This window comes from Penaeus chinensis, chromosome 5 (assembly GCF_019202785.1).
Source record: "Penaeus chinensis breed Huanghai No. 1 chromosome 5, ASM1920278v2, whole genome shotgun sequence".
Taxonomy (NCBI): Eukaryota; Metazoa; Arthropoda; class Malacostraca; order Decapoda; family Penaeidae; genus Penaeus; species Penaeus chinensis.
The window spans coordinates 27,377,292-27,394,979 of record NC_061823.1 but is presented as its reverse complement, the minus strand read 5'-3'; the positions used below and the strand labels follow the sequence as shown (position 1 = coordinate 27,394,979).

The 17,688-nt window shown below is 34.9% G+C and overlaps 6 non-coding genes across 6 annotated transcripts; 3 read left to right on the top strand and 3 right to left on the bottom strand.

Moving 5' to 3' along the window:
• Positions 1 to 265: 265 nt before the first annotated feature.
• On the top strand, positions 266 to 338 carry Trnar-ucu. Its single transcript has one exon. It is a non-coding gene; the product is annotated as a tRNA-Arg (tRNA).
• A 1,869-nt stretch (positions 339 to 2,207) lies between these two features.
• Trnar-ucu lies at positions 2,208 to 2,280 on the top strand. The gene has a single exon. It is a non-coding gene; the product is annotated as a tRNA-Arg (tRNA).
• Positions 2,281 to 4,693: 2,413 nt separating this feature from the next.
• Trnar-ucu lies at positions 4,694 to 4,766 on the bottom strand. The gene has a single exon. It is a non-coding gene; the product is annotated as a tRNA-Arg (tRNA).
• Positions 4,767 to 5,505: 739 nt separating this feature from the next.
• Trnar-ucu lies at positions 5,506 to 5,578 on the bottom strand. The gene has a single exon. It is a non-coding gene; the product is annotated as a tRNA-Arg (tRNA).
• A 965-nt stretch (positions 5,579 to 6,543) lies between these two features.
• Positions 6,544 to 6,616, bottom strand: Trnar-ucu. Its single transcript has one exon. It is a non-coding gene; the product is annotated as a tRNA-Arg (tRNA).
• Positions 6,617 to 7,851: 1,235 nt separating this feature from the next.
• Trnar-ucu lies at positions 7,852 to 7,924 on the top strand. Its single transcript has one exon. It is a non-coding gene; the product is annotated as a tRNA-Arg (tRNA).
• Positions 7,925 to 17,688: the final 9,764 nt, after the last annotated feature.

The following is a 17,688-nucleotide window of genomic DNA, read 5'->3' as shown; positions in this document are numbered from 1 at the left end:
CTCTTACGAATTGCAGGACATTTTTGAAGAATAGCTATTCAACACTACCAAATTAATCATTCCATAATTCTTGAGGCATGAAAAGCATTTATACTTAAAGCAGAAACGTACTTTGTATATTACTATGTACTGAATGAATACGTTGTGAAATGCGTGGGTGTACCAAACTATTGATTTATACAACCAAATAAACTAATGACGAATAGAATAGAATACTGCCTTCTGAAATCATAACATTATTAACTAAATTGTAAATGCAAAACAGGCCCTCATGGCGCAGTGGAAAGCGCGCTGGACTTCTAATCCAGAGGTCATGGGTTCGAGTCCCATTGAGGGTGTAATCATTTGTTTTACAAGTACATGCCGAATTTGACACCCAAGCGGTGTATCATTCTGTCAACTTTCATGTTCCAGTATATCCATTTATTACTCCACTGTTCCACTATTAAGACGAATGGAAATATCTAGAAACTAAGATGAGAATGCAATTACATATATTTTATAAATAATAAAGCCTCACAACATAAATGCATAGGGCAAACCTCACAATAACCATGGGATTCATGGACATTATTTAAACTCTGCGAACATGTAAATCTTCATGGAAAATGGCGATTTACGCAAATCTAGTTTTGTATTTTTATTCACCTTTTGATGGTTTTACGAAAACCCGTTTCAGGCGCCCGACGTCTGATTGGCTGTCCAACAATGGGTTTGTGATTGTCTCTTCTTGCCCGCTTTCTTGATGTCCCGCTTCGTGACTTTGTGATGTGATCTGTCAATCCAGTAATATCTGCTAATCGAGTACTTTGCGACGTGATGATGATCAAATGATGGGATAATTATATATATATGTATATATAAACGGTCTTGCCGTTTTTACATCACATAAGACATATTTAAACACACTTGTTTTGAATGGGTCACACGGTAATGACATCGGAAATATAAAACAGGTCGCAAAATGTTCATAAGAAGTCTGTAGTGAAAAAAAAGTTTTTCTCTGAAAGTTACTAATGGTATGGAATGCTTATTGAGATGACATTACGAGGATTATTGGCTTACTTCAGAAAGTTTTGGTTTAAGTGAATAAGACATAAAAACATATAAATACATATGTCTTTACGGCGATTCATGGTATTAATACTGATGGCGTCACATAGTCTCACTCACAGCTCTTCGAGTATGGCTGTGTAACCTTACTTTGACTAGTGCATTATATTAATTTATGTTGATAAAATGTCGAATGGGATCATTATATCCTCTACATATACGCTTTCGAAGAAGGAAACAATTCTGACATCGGAGTTTCTCGAAACACTAATATCCATAGCACATCCAGCAAGTACAAGTTGGTTCTCGCGACAACCTTTTTGTTAATAGCAGTGCTAAAGTAACAAGAAATATAAGAAGGAAAAAGAAAGGAACATTCATTTGTATGGCAGCTCTGATATACCGCTACTATACTTAACACGTACAACCTTCGCCCGCTACAGTGCATAGATGAGAATATGAGACTATATGGCTGTTTTATAAATTTCAAGTACATGATATATAAATATAATATATAATTATTATATAATTTATCAGTACTAGAGAGTATTAAATCGTTCATTTCTGGACTAATAGTCCAGAAACCGAGATATAGTTATTCTTGTTGAGTAATAAATGCATTTTGCATACGTTGACTTATACATCACTATTTTATTTTACCATTCTTTCCGTTGCCCTGAAAATTGTTTCGAATTACTTCAGATAAAATGATTACCTCGTTTTGTAGTACAGTTATTTAGCTTCATAAAATTGATTGACCATTAAGGACGCTGATATGATGTAGTTGGTTCTGGACGGAAACCTCACTCTTACCTTATACAGTGAATCAATCTAGCAATTCTCATGTTACAGTTTTTCCATTTAATATTCCACTATTCTAACAATAAGAATATATTAAGCATTAAGCAAAATAATCATACATATATCTAGTATCAAAGTTATATAAATGACACAATGTTCTGCAACATCAAAACTATTAAGGGGACAAGTCTTCCAAAAGAAGTAAAAAATGATTTTGACAGTTTGAAATGTTTGGTCCATTTTAAAAAAAAATTAAAAATGCATAAATCCGTGGTGATTGGGTTAATAATGCTATATACATAGATAACCGTCTTCTTTAGATATAAATTTATTCAGTTTAGAGTATTAAATAAGCCCTCATGGCGCAGTGGAAAGCGCGCTGGACTTCTAATCCAGAGGTCATGGGTTCGAGTCCCATTGAGGGTGTGCAAATGTGTTTTACATATGCATACAAAACCTGACTCGAGGATTGAAGATGACTCTACCGTCGTGTGTAGAGCATCATTTCGTCAGTATTTCATAGTTCCAGCATCCATCATCAAATCACTATTCATGAGGACTAACCATCCTAAATATAACCAAAATTCTAAGATTGTCACAATTCGAGAGACATAATATTTGATGTATTTAATACTTTATTTTTTCCACCAGGCAGGTTAGCGTTTCAGCTGTTACAATACATTAATAAGATTTATTGGAATATGAGGTTTATTGAACATATTAGTAAGAAATCACTATCTATATAAAATACAAATATATGAATATATGGCATAAGAATAAGATCTATTATCTTATGAGTATAATAAGTCAAACAGGAAAAAAAATATATACTGTTTCATGTTTTCTTTCTGTTATTTTATTGATTCTCATTATGAAATTAGAAGAAATAATAAAGAAATTAATAATATAGATATATCCCACATACAGGGATATATAAGCTTTCACTTTTTCCTATTATTATATTAGGATTCATTGTGTATTATGAGTTTTATGCAAAATTAAACAAAGAAATTATATATTTGAATATTGCCTTTACAATTTCGTTCAGAATATTAGAAAATAATAAATCATGACTTAAATGCATGCATATTTATATAAACTCGATTACTGTAATAATTTTTTGAGATGATCTTTAAATATCCGAAAATAACGAATTTTCAGGGGTAACTTCGAGATGAGAGAAAAAAAAAATTGAAGGGATGATTTTGCAATCTTGGAAGATGAAAGTTCAGATTCATAAAACTAAATGTAAATTCTATAAGAGGCAGGGTGAGACTTTTTACAAGAAGAAAAATCTGTGTATTACATTGCCAATTACCTTAATATGGTATCTGTTTATGAATAAATTAGTTCAGTAAAAAGTGACAGCCTAAATTTCAAAATACTTACTACAACCTACACTATAAGTAAAGTTCAGGCTATAATTGTGTCTAACCAAAGACGCCTATAAACATCAAATTGGGGCTAACTCATTGAGAAAATTCAGTAAGAGATAAACTTAAACCGTATAACTCATATCATCAACATGCTGCACTTTTGGCCATAAATTCCGGGGATGGTCCCCTTGATTTAATCCCTGTTTTTGACAAGAAAAAAGACATTCCCACCTATTCATTTAGGGTAAGTCTCTCAAAATTGCATCACAGAACCCCTTTTCCAACAGATTTCGTTAATTGGCCTTAATATATATATATATATATATATATATATATATATATATATATATATGTATATATATACACACACACACACACACATAAATATATATATATATATATATGCAAAGAAAGAGAGAGAGAGAGAGAGAGAGAGAGAGAGAGAGAGAGAGAGAGAGAGAGAGAGAGAGAGAGAGAGAGAGATACAATTCTACCTTAAGCACAGGAAGATTCTGTGCCAACATACACACTGTCATGAGATGTAACGTATCTATTTTTAGTAAACATATGTAGTCAGGACAACAAAGAGTATAAGGAAATGTGATTCAAGGTATAAAATATTAAGTGCCTTTTGTAACAGAAAATTAAAAGCAACATGAATATGCCCCTGTACTCTTTTATACTAATCATTATTAGCATTGTTATTCTTATTACTATTCTATTGGCAATAATTATGTAACAGGAAAAAAGGTTAATGGTAAATTGCATAGCATCTCTAATGATTCATTAAGTCATGCAAACCTGTAAAATGTCGTGTAGAGAATTCTAACAATATTATCTTTTAACGTAAGTTATTGTTTCCTTCAAATATTTCACCCCAGACTATGATATGGAGTGACATAAATACAAATGTGAACCTATCCTTTCAATCAAATCATATAGGATTCTGGAGAGTAAAATTTATTTTCCTTTCAAAAACTTGGGTATATTCAAAATATGAAGAATCTATAAGATTTTTCTTCAAAATATCACGGTAAAACAACGTTATAATGATGTACTGAAAATAACTGAGAATGATTCTTCAAGGGTTAAGTCTGTAAGTATATGCAACTGTCAATAACCAAATATTTCATTGTCCACTTAATTAAAACAGATAAATTATATTTTGAACCTTTGGGAAAGATAGGTAAGGACCAAAGTTGTCAAAAAACTATATGACGAATTCCCTCTGTTTTTCAGGTTTGGATATTTCTTGTAATGTTTGCTCCCTATGATGAATAATGCGTTGATGTTGATTGGTTGATTTGAAAAGCAGATACATATAAATTAGTTTCTTAAATCTTATTGGTAGAAAGGAGTAACAATTGAAGAAATTGCAACAGAAGTATTGAGAGAATGGTGCACTAAGTAGTGTGGTTGAGTGGCGTTTCTTTTACGGTATATACACATGAAAAACCAATGTACACCCTCAATGGGACTCGAACCCATGACCTCTGGATTAGAAGTCCAGCGCGCTTTCCACTGCGCCATGAGGGCCTTGTTAACTTCATGGATTTGGTCGATGATTTTATAAAATTCACACCACTATATATTTATAGAAAGCCAGTGCTTTGACAAAATAGATCTCTTTATAAGACAAGCATTCAGTTAAAGTAATATATGAAATAAACGAAATGAAATCCTTTGACCTGTTGATTGAACTTATTTGCATATTTTGCTTACAGTATACTCAGGATTGTCACGATTCATGCAATTAATAATTGTTATGTTTAGTACATTACAAGTACGGCTTCATTGTACAGAAATGCATTAGTTAAATTCAACAATAAACATAATTCAAAGTACATTGCCCATGGGTTATATATTCAGAGTGGCATATAAGATCAACTATTATCTAATGGAGCTCTTACGAATTCACTGTAAATCCCTAACACATTTTTTTTTTTTTTTTGTAGTAATAGAACATTTGAGGAGTAAAATAGGCTGTTAGCCGACGTGAAAGAGCCTCATTTGCATTTGTGTTACTGTATACATCATTATCTGTAAATAGGATAACCTAAATATATCAAGTATTCTGAAGATCTATTATCATGAAATAAACAGTATCTAGATTTTCAAGACATAGAATGTGTACTAATTAGGCAAATTGTTTTCGTATATATTTCAAACATAATCAACTTAACACCTAGTGAATAGATGTTGCATAGAAAATAGCACACGGGATGGTAGAGTGATGCTTCATTTACGGTGTCAATGTGCATGAAAAACGTATGTACACCCTCAATGGGACTCGAACCCATGACCTCTGGATTAGAAGTCCAGCGCGCTTTCCACTGCGCCATGAGGGCTTGGTTAAATTCATGAACTCGGTTGATGATTGTTTAGTATGTCATTTTGTCAACCACCACTATTTATATATTTAATGAAAGTCAGTGCTTTGACAAAATAAATCACTTCATAAGACATGTATTCAGTTATAGAAATATATGAAATTACGAAACTGTGACATGTTGATTGAACTTGGCAAAATTAACCTTGTACATTTTGTCACGATTCTTGTAATTAAGAATTGTTATTTACAGTCTATTACAGCTATGATTTACTTTTACAAAAATACGTAAGTTGAATTCAACAATTAAACGTAGCACTTCAAAGTACATTGCCCATGTATTTCATATTCAGACTTAGTTATAAGATCAGACATTCTCTAATTCCTGGGAACCACTAGGGTACTTGCCATTGTAAATTCCTGACAGCTGTAGTGTTTGTAGTGACAGAACATTTGTTGAACGTGAACGATATTAATTTGCATATTTGCTACTTTATACACCATTTTCTGAAAACAGAAAAACCCAAATATCTCAAATAATCTGAAGTACTGTTATCAAAAATATACAGGATCACGACTGAGTGGTTCAAGACATTGAATGTTAACCAAGCAGGCAAGTTTTCATATAAATATATATATATATATATATATATATTACATTCAATCAACTTTAAAGACTAGTGATTGGTTGATTATTTCAGATTATCTAAGGTCATTAACAGCAAATAGCCTTATGGTATTAAATTAAATGTACTTTCCGACAATCTTCGACAGCCAGTTTATATTCCATGCTTATTGAATAAAGCACTTGTCTGGTGGGTCTATGAGTCTGTGGAATCGGATAATTATGTTTATATCATAATGTTTCTTTTATTCTATCTGTTGGCATACTAAATGTAAATCAATTAAAACCGAGTGATGCGTCATGAGAAGATAAGAGTAAGGTTTTATTTACCTTGTCTACTTATGTATAAGTTAAACTGTCACCCTCAATGGGACTCGAACCCATGGCCTCTGGATTAGAAGTCCAGCGCGCTTTCCACTGCGCCATGAGGGCTTATATAATATTTTAATTTAGATAGTAAATGAATGACCAAAGAGTCACAATTATTTTTGCATAAATAAAACAAATAGCCTTCTAACGAATAATTTCAGTAACTGATGATATACAAATCATGAAAGGAAGTTATTGTGATCCTGTGGAAGGGGTTTTCATATCCCACTGAAATATAGAATTACGTACAACTTTTATTCCAGTTATATTTACCTAAACGAAATATATCGGCCCGTTTATTAAAAACAAGGATAAAATCAATTAAATGTTTTCCAAACTGTGAACCTGTGTTTGCCACTCTTAATTTTTCTAGCCCCTATTTGCATGTGGTTGCGTGTGTGTAAACAGTATTTTTTAGTGTTCATTACCTTGTTCTCCTAACCAAGTTGCTAAACTCTATACATTTTTGTACTCTCAACAATGACCGTCGCAATGCACAAACATGGCTTCCTCCTGGGCGAAATAAGTCGCTGCCTTCAAGTTTCAAACGCATTGCTACCGAAGCAAGAAAGTACATACAAGGATTTCCAAAGTCTGCAAACAAATTTCCTTTGTACAATGTGTATTATTGCCAAACAGAAATAAATCAGAATGATACAACAAATCACAAATAAAGACTCGTTGGTTGAAAATAACTTTCGCTTCGAATAAATGCACAGCGAAAGAGAGAAACGGGAAATGTGAATCAAATAAATCACAGTGTTCGTAAAGATTTCACTTATATGATTTCAATTACAAATCAGAACATTGCTACTTACAATCCGTGTCTTTGTAATACCCAATTCACATTAACTTCTAAGTTACCTGAAGTATTAGCTAGATCCAAAGCGTCAACGTTGACTTAATTGACCATTTTAGCTTAAATGGAAACTGATTTTAAAGGTTAATTTGACAAAAATACGACTTCCGCACACAAGCACATGCAAATTAGGGCTTTTAAGAAATAAAGCGTGGGAAACAACGATTCATTGCTTGGAAAACATTTAATTGATTTTATCCTTGTGTTTAATAAACTGGCCAATGTATTTAGGTAATTTTAAATGGGATAAAGGTACCTAATTCATTAACCTATATTTCAGTCTGATATGAAAAACCTTTCCACATAATCTCAGTAACATCCCCTAAATGATTTGCATATCATCAGTTATTGAAATGATTATCGGTTATAAGGTTATTTGTTTTATCGATATATACATAATCGTAACTCATTTACTATCTAAAATACATGTAATGTATAAACCCTCATGGCGCAGTGGAAAGCGCGCTGGACTTCTAATCCAGAGGCCATGGGTTCGAGTCCCATTGAGGGTGTACATGACTATTTTAACATACATATATACAGAACTAGACAATAAAACCTTACTCTTATCTTCTCATGGCATGACGGTTTCAATTATTTTTCCTCTATTATGCCAACATCTAGAATAAAAAGAATCATTAAGATTCATATGAGCACGTACATTATCTGATTCCATAAGCACAAAAACAAGTCCCACAAAACAAGTGCACTATTCAGTAAGCATGGAAGATAAACCGGTATTGTTGACGTGGAATTAGGCTGCCATCTTCTATCCATTTTTTTGTAGATTTTTTTAAGCGTCTTAAATATTTAATCAATTTGATCCCACAATTAACCTTAGCGGCAGATAATTCTAAATAATCAATCAATCACTAGGTATTAAGTTGATCGAGTCTAATATATATATATATATATATATATATTTATATGAAAAGAGCTTGCCTAATTGGGAAACATGTTTTGTTTTGAACAACTTACCAGTCGTGATCTTGTATATTTTTTTTTTTTTATAATAGATCTTCAGATTATTGTATATATCTAGGTTATTCTATTTACAGATAATGATGTATACAGTAGGGAAAATGCAAATTAAGTTCGTTCACAGTCTATTTTACTCCGCAAATGTTCTGTCACTACCAAAACAACAGTTGCCAGGCATTTACAACGGATAGACAAGTACTCCATTGGTTCCCAAGAGTTAGAGAATGGCTGATCTTATATGGATGGCACTTTGAATATGAAACCCATGGGGAATGCACTTAGCTTTGCCATGTTTAATTGTTGAATTTAACTTTCTTTGAATAAGGTAATATACTTGACAACAATTCTTCAAAGCATAAATCATAAGAAACAGCATAGGTGCCCACCATGCACAAACTAGATTTTTTGAAAATCTTCAGGTCTGAAGTGGAAAGGGAGAGAAGGGAGTATAAAAGAGAGAAAGGAGAACGGTGAGACCGGGGCAGGTGAGGACAGTTGACCAGAAGCGGAGGGTCAGGTCAAGCCGAAGAATCAGGCGGTCTATGCGAAAGGTGGCCGGCATAAGGGACAAGGTGGAGGGGAGAAGCTCAGACTCGAGTCTGAGTTTCTCCCTTCCATCTCCCTTGTCCTTCGGTTTGGCAGAGGTATGTCGATGTTTTTGCTCTCTGGCCCCATGACCCTGCCCTGTTCTCGGGTTTCCTGACGCAGCTGAACTCTCTTTCTTTCCAACCGTTTCAAGGTGGAATGGGAGGTTGACAAGCTCCCTTTATGAACATCCTAATCCATCGCTCTGCTGACCACTTCTCGATATACAGGAAACCTATGCACAATATGTACATGCACTTCTTCTCATACGATCCACTCCATGTAAAGGGAGACGTTATCCAGTATATATATAATTACACACACACACACACACACACATATATATATATATACACACACACACATATGTATATATATAAATATATATATATATATATATATATATATATATATATATATGTGTACATACATAGATACATATATATATATATGTGTGTGTGTGTGTCTATTTATATATATATATATATATATATATGCTTTATATTTACAGATATATTATTTAAATATATATGTATATTATATATATATATATATATATATATAAATACATACATACATATATATGTTTATGTGTGTGTGTTTGTGTGCGTATGTGTGCACGTGCGTGTGTGTGTATCTTATCCTCACGGACCCTCTGAAACCCATCCAAGGACCACATAGAGGTAGAAAAACCCACAATGTACAGATTAGATTTATTAATATATATACACCTACATACATACACATATATATATGTACATATAAATATGTATATATATGTATTATATACATATACATACACACATGTAAACATATATATAATTATACAAACACACGCACGCATATGTATTTTTTCTTCATATTTCTTATGTGCATCTGAGTGTGTATGAATAAAAAGTCTGTAATATAGGGCTTCCTATAAAAAAAAAAAAAAAAAAAACAAGAGTGATATTGAACGATATACAGATTTCTCATTTATCAGAACTTGATCGCTACTAAAAGCAAAAAAATGGGCAGAGGATGTTTTCACCAAAAAATAAAAACAACTCATAATCTCGGAAAGATGGAGTAGATCATTAATCTACGACTTAGCGCTTGGTAAATACTGGTAAAATATCTTCCAGCGAAGCGAACATGATTTATTCATACTAATATATAGCTATTTAAAAAAATCTGTCACAATCACTTAAAAAAATGGGGTACGCTGCACGTTTTCTCTCTCTATCTCACGCACCCCCCCCCCCCCACACACACACAGAGTCTTTCTTCAACGGAGCTAGCTACATGCCATCTTTGCAACAGTCAAGATGACTAGAGATCTTTCGGACCATTCTATTGTAATATATTGCGACTCTCGTAGTGCTTTGCAAGCAATCAAGAGCTTAAACTCATCACATCCAGTGGTGAGGGAGTTTCAAGATTGGCTTGCACTAATGTCAGCACGTAAAAATATAACTCTGTGTTGGGTGCCAGCGCATGTTGGTATCAGTAGGAATGAGCGAGCTGATCGGAAGGCCAAGGTAGCTGCCGCTCAGCCCTGTGATGCTCGTTTTCCTCTCCCACACAACGACTTGAAATCCATGGAGGAAGCAATGGAGGAAGCAATGGAGCCATACCTCTAGAAACATACTGCGAGAGATTAGAGATGACCTTGGCAGTTGGGTGACTAGCATCCATCCCAACCGACAAGTAGAAGTTGTGTTAAGACTAAGGATCGGGCACACAAGACTGACTCATGGGCCGATGATGGCTAAAAATGAAGCACTTTGTGAGGGATGCCAAGAGCCATTAACGGTCGCACATGCAGAGGAAAGATGTGCAACATTCTCAGACCAAAGAAGTATTGGGGGAGTATTATGACTTAGATGGTCTTATTAGTTCCTCGAGGGAGATTATTATTAAAAAAAAAAAAAAAAAAAAAAAAAAAAAAAAATATATATATATATATGTAATAATTTTATACACTTAGAACACAATATTTATACTTTGATTTTTTTCTTAATATAATATTTATTGTTAGCTTTTAAGTTATAAGGCATTTATTGACTTAACTCGCTTAACAAAACACAAGGTAAAAACAAAAAACAAAACAAAACAAAAAAACAACAGCGGATTTATGGCGTTCTTTTGAGCAACTTTCATTTTCTTTATATTTTATTTGAATTATCAAACTCTCATCGGTCATCTGGAACAAGTTGGATTTATTTAAGTAGCAGTCATGCATTTCCTTTGTAGTGATTGACGTCCAGGAACAATACATGTATCGAACGGAGAAGACGTCTAGAAGGGTGTAATTTGATCAAAAGGAAAGAATGTATGTAAGAAAAGGAAAAATGACCTAATCCACAAGAGTTTTGTCTGGTAAGAATGGCAAATTCCGAGGGGAGAGCGTGTCAGCCTTAAGGGCTAATGGAAAGTAGTCAATTGCTTGCCACAGGTAGCCAAGTTATGGTATCACTGGTCTCTTAAAACAGTTAAAGTAACAACAGGAATTCCACTCATGAATCTTAAAAATACATTTATTAAAATACTAAGACACTTGAATAACAGTAAAACACTTTTAGAACTGGAAAAACACGAAAAGTAAACATTAAACACATGTACATTAATAGAACGAACGATAAGAACCTAAAACACGAAGATAAAGGAGCACTCTTTTTTATACTATAAAAATGGAAATCTTAAAATATCCCACCTTACTGCCATTAAAAATCTCGTCCTTACGACCGCATGGGAACACAAAAAACGTCACTAGCTTCCGCCGGGCGCACATCGGCTGCTATCAGAACGTGGACGTTACAACCTATACACCCTGCCTACTTCCCGACCCCCAGCAAGGATTTAATTAATGGGCTAGTAACTAGCCCTGGGAACGAACTAACTAATTCCCCCCTCCCTAGGTGGCAGCTTCTGCCCAAGAAAAATAGCTTGCGTAACTCTACCCTTACTCCCCATAAAAATACTATTTAAAACAGTAAACAAATTAAATTAGATGTAAAAGAATATACGCAAGTTCTTACCCCAGCGTTAAAAAGAGTGCATAAAAAGAAAAGATAAGGAGAAAATGGTTATGGTTCCTCTCAAAATAAGAATACAATTCATGATTATAAAGTAAAATTACAAAAAAAAAAAAAAAAAAAAAATAATAACACGTAAAAGAAGAAGACAACATCCTCCACGTGCATCTACGCGGGTAATTTCGGCTTTTCCAGGGGAAACTAAGGTATTCTTGAGCTCCGGCAGGGCTGGCTAGATATGGGTTACTACACCTTAACTACATTCAGCCAGTGTACCTTTACTTTAAACGGAGACAGTGCACTACACTCTTTCAGAAATGTTGAATCCTTTGTCAGCTAGACGCCAGTTTGTTTCCTCTCCCTGGGGCAGATTTTGCATATGAGGGTAAGTATGTAATGATGTGCCATGATATATGTGGTATTCATAACAAATACGATTTATTTAGTGCTTTCAACGGCCACGCTGTTTTTCCCTGCAATACCATAAGCTTATAAAAACAAAGACAATGAACAATTGTTGCGGTCTATAACTTAACAATTTTAGGTTTAACAATAACTTTGTTCTTTGGAATTTTGTTGAAGATTTCAAACACATTACAGAAAAAAATACATAATGGGGGACTGGAATTTAGATTAAGTGAAGAACATGTTTAATATTTTAGCCATGAAGCATCCCTTGACAAATACCAGAGTTTTCCTCATAGGCAATATTTATTTTTTACGAATAGCCTATCCAATTTTTGCATAGTGGAACTTCACTATTCACTAACCCTTCACTGCGTCATCAGTGTTCAGAAAAATGCTAAAACAAACTCACTAAACGCACTATCAATATTCACAGTCTCAGCTAACAAAGCTCTAGCTTGATAACCATGAGTTTATCTGGAAAGCATTCATGACTGCAGGGAATATTTTAAATACATCAGATATTTTCGCAACATTTTACGAATATTGGCAAGGAGGAACTATAGTGATAAATACTGAAGCACGCAATTAAGCCATACATAACAGTGAGAGAAACCTTGCAAAAATTATGCCTTCACTTAGGGCGATCAGTTTAAAAGAACCTAAATATGGTAGAAAACTTTTATCATTACTAATACAAGAACTTTGGAAGAAGGTAAAACAAATCTGATTAAGTTCACTATCGTTCACTTCACGAGTGTTGGAATGTCCTTTGCCACTAAGGTCCAAATTGGTTGTACTCGCTGCACTCCTTACCTCTCGCCTCCTCTTCTCAATCCCTTTGATAGTAACTTTCTAATTCAAATTAAATAAAAACAGTCACTAAAATTACAGAATTCAGCCCTAGGCTAGGTTGAAAATGATTACTATTAGACTTACTACTAAAGTGTTACTCGTAAGGTCTTATTGATACGTAAGACAAATTAACAGCTTCTGAGAGTTCAAAAGTTTCAGACTAATCTTGCGAACGAACTATCTATAATAGACTTATATCATATATCGCAGCTGCGAAAATTGTCAGCCCTTCCTAACACAGCTAGCGGAGCGGAAGGTCTACAGAAATTGCTATTTACCGATTTCTAAAAGTTGCATACGGGGGGCGTTAGACTACAAATAAATTGTTCCAACTTCACCCTTAGCTCGGTTCTCTTCATTAGTTTCATTGATGATACTGCCAATATTCATAAAATGTTGTGAAAAGATCTGGATGTATTTAGTAAAATTAAATGAAACAACTTTGTTTGGGTTGTTTCATGATTTTTTTTTTTTTCTGGACCGTCCACTTCTTTGGGAGTATTTTGGGGTCACCCCTGCAAAGTTGTTTCATTATTATATATATATATTTAATCTAAATATCGCCAAACTCATCACCTAGCATAATGAAGATTGAGAGGGCAAAAAATACATCCCCTAAATTCGTTATATGACATATACTAGGAAATCACCACAAATGCTCCATACATGAATGCAAAGCTGCAAGACACTAAATTTACACTCGCTTCCTTAGTTTGATCTTCACCTAGTTTTCATGTAATATTACGTTTGTAATTGAAATTCAGATTTTTTGTTTTGTTCTGTTTTTGCGTGAAAAGTAGCGTATCTTTCGAATAAAAATAAATGGATGTCTGTCAACTGAAAATAAGAATTATACAACATACAATTATTCGTTTATATAACATGCATATACGTGTGCATACCCTCACTTTTTTTTTTTTTTTAGCAAACTTTGGTATGTTCATATATATATATTCATAGTGTGTGACATTACAACTTAAGGCATTCAAGCAGCCTTGCATGCATATACTTTGCCTGGCCTCTCCCAACTACCCAAAACCACTTATGCGTAATTAGTTCAGCATTAGTTTGTAATGAGAGTGAGAGATAGAGAGTAAGTGTGCGTGAGAGAGAGAGAGAGAGAGAGAGAGAGAGAGAGAGACATGTTGCAATCCACGGAAGAAATGTTATTTTTTTTTTCCAATTTCACTCGTATTTGTTCTTTTTACAAAAGTAATTGTATGTACGTTTATGCAATTTGTCTCACTAAATTCATATTGCATTCGAATTCGTCTTCGAGTTTTGCTTATGCAAGAGACAATGGGGAATTCAATCACAAACATCGGAAGATCTCATTTTAGTCGAATATTCCAAACAGATAAGAAAACGTGGCAGGTAAAGCTCGCTTTAGCAAGATGAAATTTAGAAGGTAATACATGCTTAAGCAAGCAAGGTGAAACATGGCAGGTAAAGCTTATTTAAGCAAGGTGAAACGTAGCAGGTAAAGTTCGATTAACACAAGATGAAACGTAGAAGAAGCTCTCTTAAGTAAGCAATGTGAAATGTAGCAGGTAAACTTCGCTTAAGCAAGCAAGGTGAAACGTTGCAGAAAAATCTCGTGTAAATAAGCAAGGTGAAGTGTAACAGGTAAAGCTCGCTAAACAAGCAAGGTGAAACGTAGGACATGTTTGCTTAAGCAAGATTAAACGTAGCACGTAAAACTGTCTTAAGCAAGCAAGGTGAAACATAGCAGGTTAGATTTGCTTAAGATAGGTTAAATGTAGCACATGAAACTGTCTTAAACAAGGTGAAACGTAGCAGGTGAAGCTCGTTTAAGTAAGCAAGCTTTACCTACTGCGTTTCACCTTGCTTGCTTAAGCAAACACTTTCTGCTACATTTCACCTTCATTGCTTAAGCGAGTTTTACCTGCTACTTTTAAACTTGCTTGCTTAAGCGAGCTTTACCTCCACGTTTCACCTTGTTTACTTAAGAGAGCTTTACGTGCTACGTTTAATCTTGCTTAAGCAAACTTGTCCTACGTTTCACTTTGCTTGTTTAGCGAGCTTTACCTGCTACATTTCACATTGTTTGCTTAAGAGAACTTTACGCTTCACATTGCTTGCTTAAGCGAGCTTTACCTGATACGTTTCACCTTGAATGCTTAAGTGAGGTTTACTTACTACGTTTAACATTGCTTAAGTAAGCTTTAACCTTACCCACTACGCATCACTTTGTTTAAGCGTGATTTACCTGCTACACTTCACCTTGCTTGCTTAAAAAAACTTTACCTGCTACGTGTCACCTTGCTTGCTTAAACGAGCTTTATCCGCTAAGTTTCATTTTGCTTCCATAAGCGAGCTTTACATTTTACCTTTGTTACTTAAGCAAGCTTTATCTGCTAAGTTTCGCCTTGCTTGATTAAGCGAGCTTTACCTATGTTTCATCGTGCTTGCTTAAGCGAACTCTACCTACTTCGTTTCACCTTGCTTGCCCAAGCAAGCTTGACCTTCTACGTTAGAAACATGCTTGATTCCCCTTGCTTGCATAAGCGAGTTTTACCTGTTACGTTTCACCTTGCTTGCTTAAGCAAGCTTTATGTATTACGTTCCACCATGGTTATTTAAGCGATATTTACCTGCTACGTTTCATCTTGCTTACTTAAACGAGCTTTATCTATGTTTCACCTTACTTGCTGAGGCAAGCTTCACTTGCTACATTTCACCTTGCTTGCTTAAACGAGCTTTAACTCATCTTGGTTACTTAATCAAACTTTACCTGCTGCGTGTCACCTTGCTTGCTTAAGCAAGCTTGACCTTCTATATTTCCTCTTGCTTGTTTTACGAGCTTTACCTACTACATTTTATCTTACATGCTTAAGCGAGCTTTACCTGCTATGCTTCACATTGCTTGCTAAAGCGAGCCTTACATGCTCCGTTACAAACATGCTTGCTAAAGCAAGCTTTACCTATGGTTCACATTCCTTGCTAAAGTGAGCTTCACCTGCTATGTTACAAACATGCTTGCTTAAGCGAGCTTTACTTATGCTTCACCTTAAGCACCTTAAACGTGCTTTACCTGCTACGTTTCACCTTGCTTGTTTAAGCGTGCATTACCTGCCACGTTTCATCTTGCTTCTTAAGCAAGCTTTACCTGTATGCTTCACATTGCTTCCTAAAGCGAGCTTTACCTGCTACGTTTGACCTTGCTTGCTAAAGCCAACTTTATCTGCTAAGTTTCTTCTTGCTTTCTTAAGCGAGCTTTATCTGTTACGACTCTTCTTGTTTGCTAAAGCGAGCTTTATGTACTATGATTCACCTTGCTTTAGCGAGCTTTACCTGCTACGTTTGGCTTTGTTTGCTTAAGCGAACTTTACCTGCTACGTTTCTCCTTGATTGCATGCTTAAGTGAGCTTTACCTACATTTCATCTTGCTTGCTTAAACGAGCTTTACCTGATACGTCTGACCTTGGTTAAGTGAGCTTTACCTGATACATTTCACTTTGCTTAAACAATCTTTACCTGCTACGTTTCACCTTGCTTGCTTAAGCGAGCTTTACCTATGCTTCATATTGCTCACTTAAGCGAGCTTTACCTACTATATTTTACCTTTTACCTGATACGCTACACCTTGTTTCCTTTAGCAAGCATTACCTGCCACCTTTCACATTGCTTGCTTAAGCGACTTATACCTGCTGCGTTTTTCCTTGCTTAATCGAGCATTAGCTGCTGTTTCATCTTGCTTGATTAAGCAAGCTTTACCTGCTATGTTTGACCTTTCTTGCCTATGCGAGATTGACCTGTTACGTTTTACCTTGTTTCATCTTGCTTAAGTGATCTTTATCTACAATTTTTTTTTTTTTGCTTAAACGAGATTTACAGAAAACTTTACCTGCTACGATTCACCTTGCTTGCTTAAACAAACTTTACCTACGTTTCATCTCGCTTAAGCGAGCTTTACCAGCTACGTTTCGTATTGCTTGCTTAAGCGAGATTTACTTGTCATGTTTCATCTTGCTTACTTAAGCAAGCTTTACCTGCTACGTCCAGCTTGCTTCAGCGAGCTTTACCTCCTACGCTTCATCTTGCTTGCTTAAGCAAGCATTACCTGCTACGTCCAGCTTGCTTCAGCGAGCTTTACCTCATTCGCTTCATCTTGCTTGCTTAAGCAAGCTTTATCTGCTATGTTCAGCTTGTTTTAGCGAGCTTTACCTGCTACGCTTCATCTTACTTGCTTAAGCAAGCTTTACTTGTTACGTTCACCTTTTTTCAGCGAGCTTAACCTGCTACACTTCATCTTGCTTGGTTAAGCAAGCTTTACCTGCCACGCTCAGCTTGCTTCAGCGAGCTTTACCTCTTACGCTTCATCTTGCTTGCTTAAACAAGCTTTAGCTGCTACGTTCAGCTTGTTTTAGCGAGCTTTACCTGCTACGCTTCATCTTACTTGCTTAAGCAAG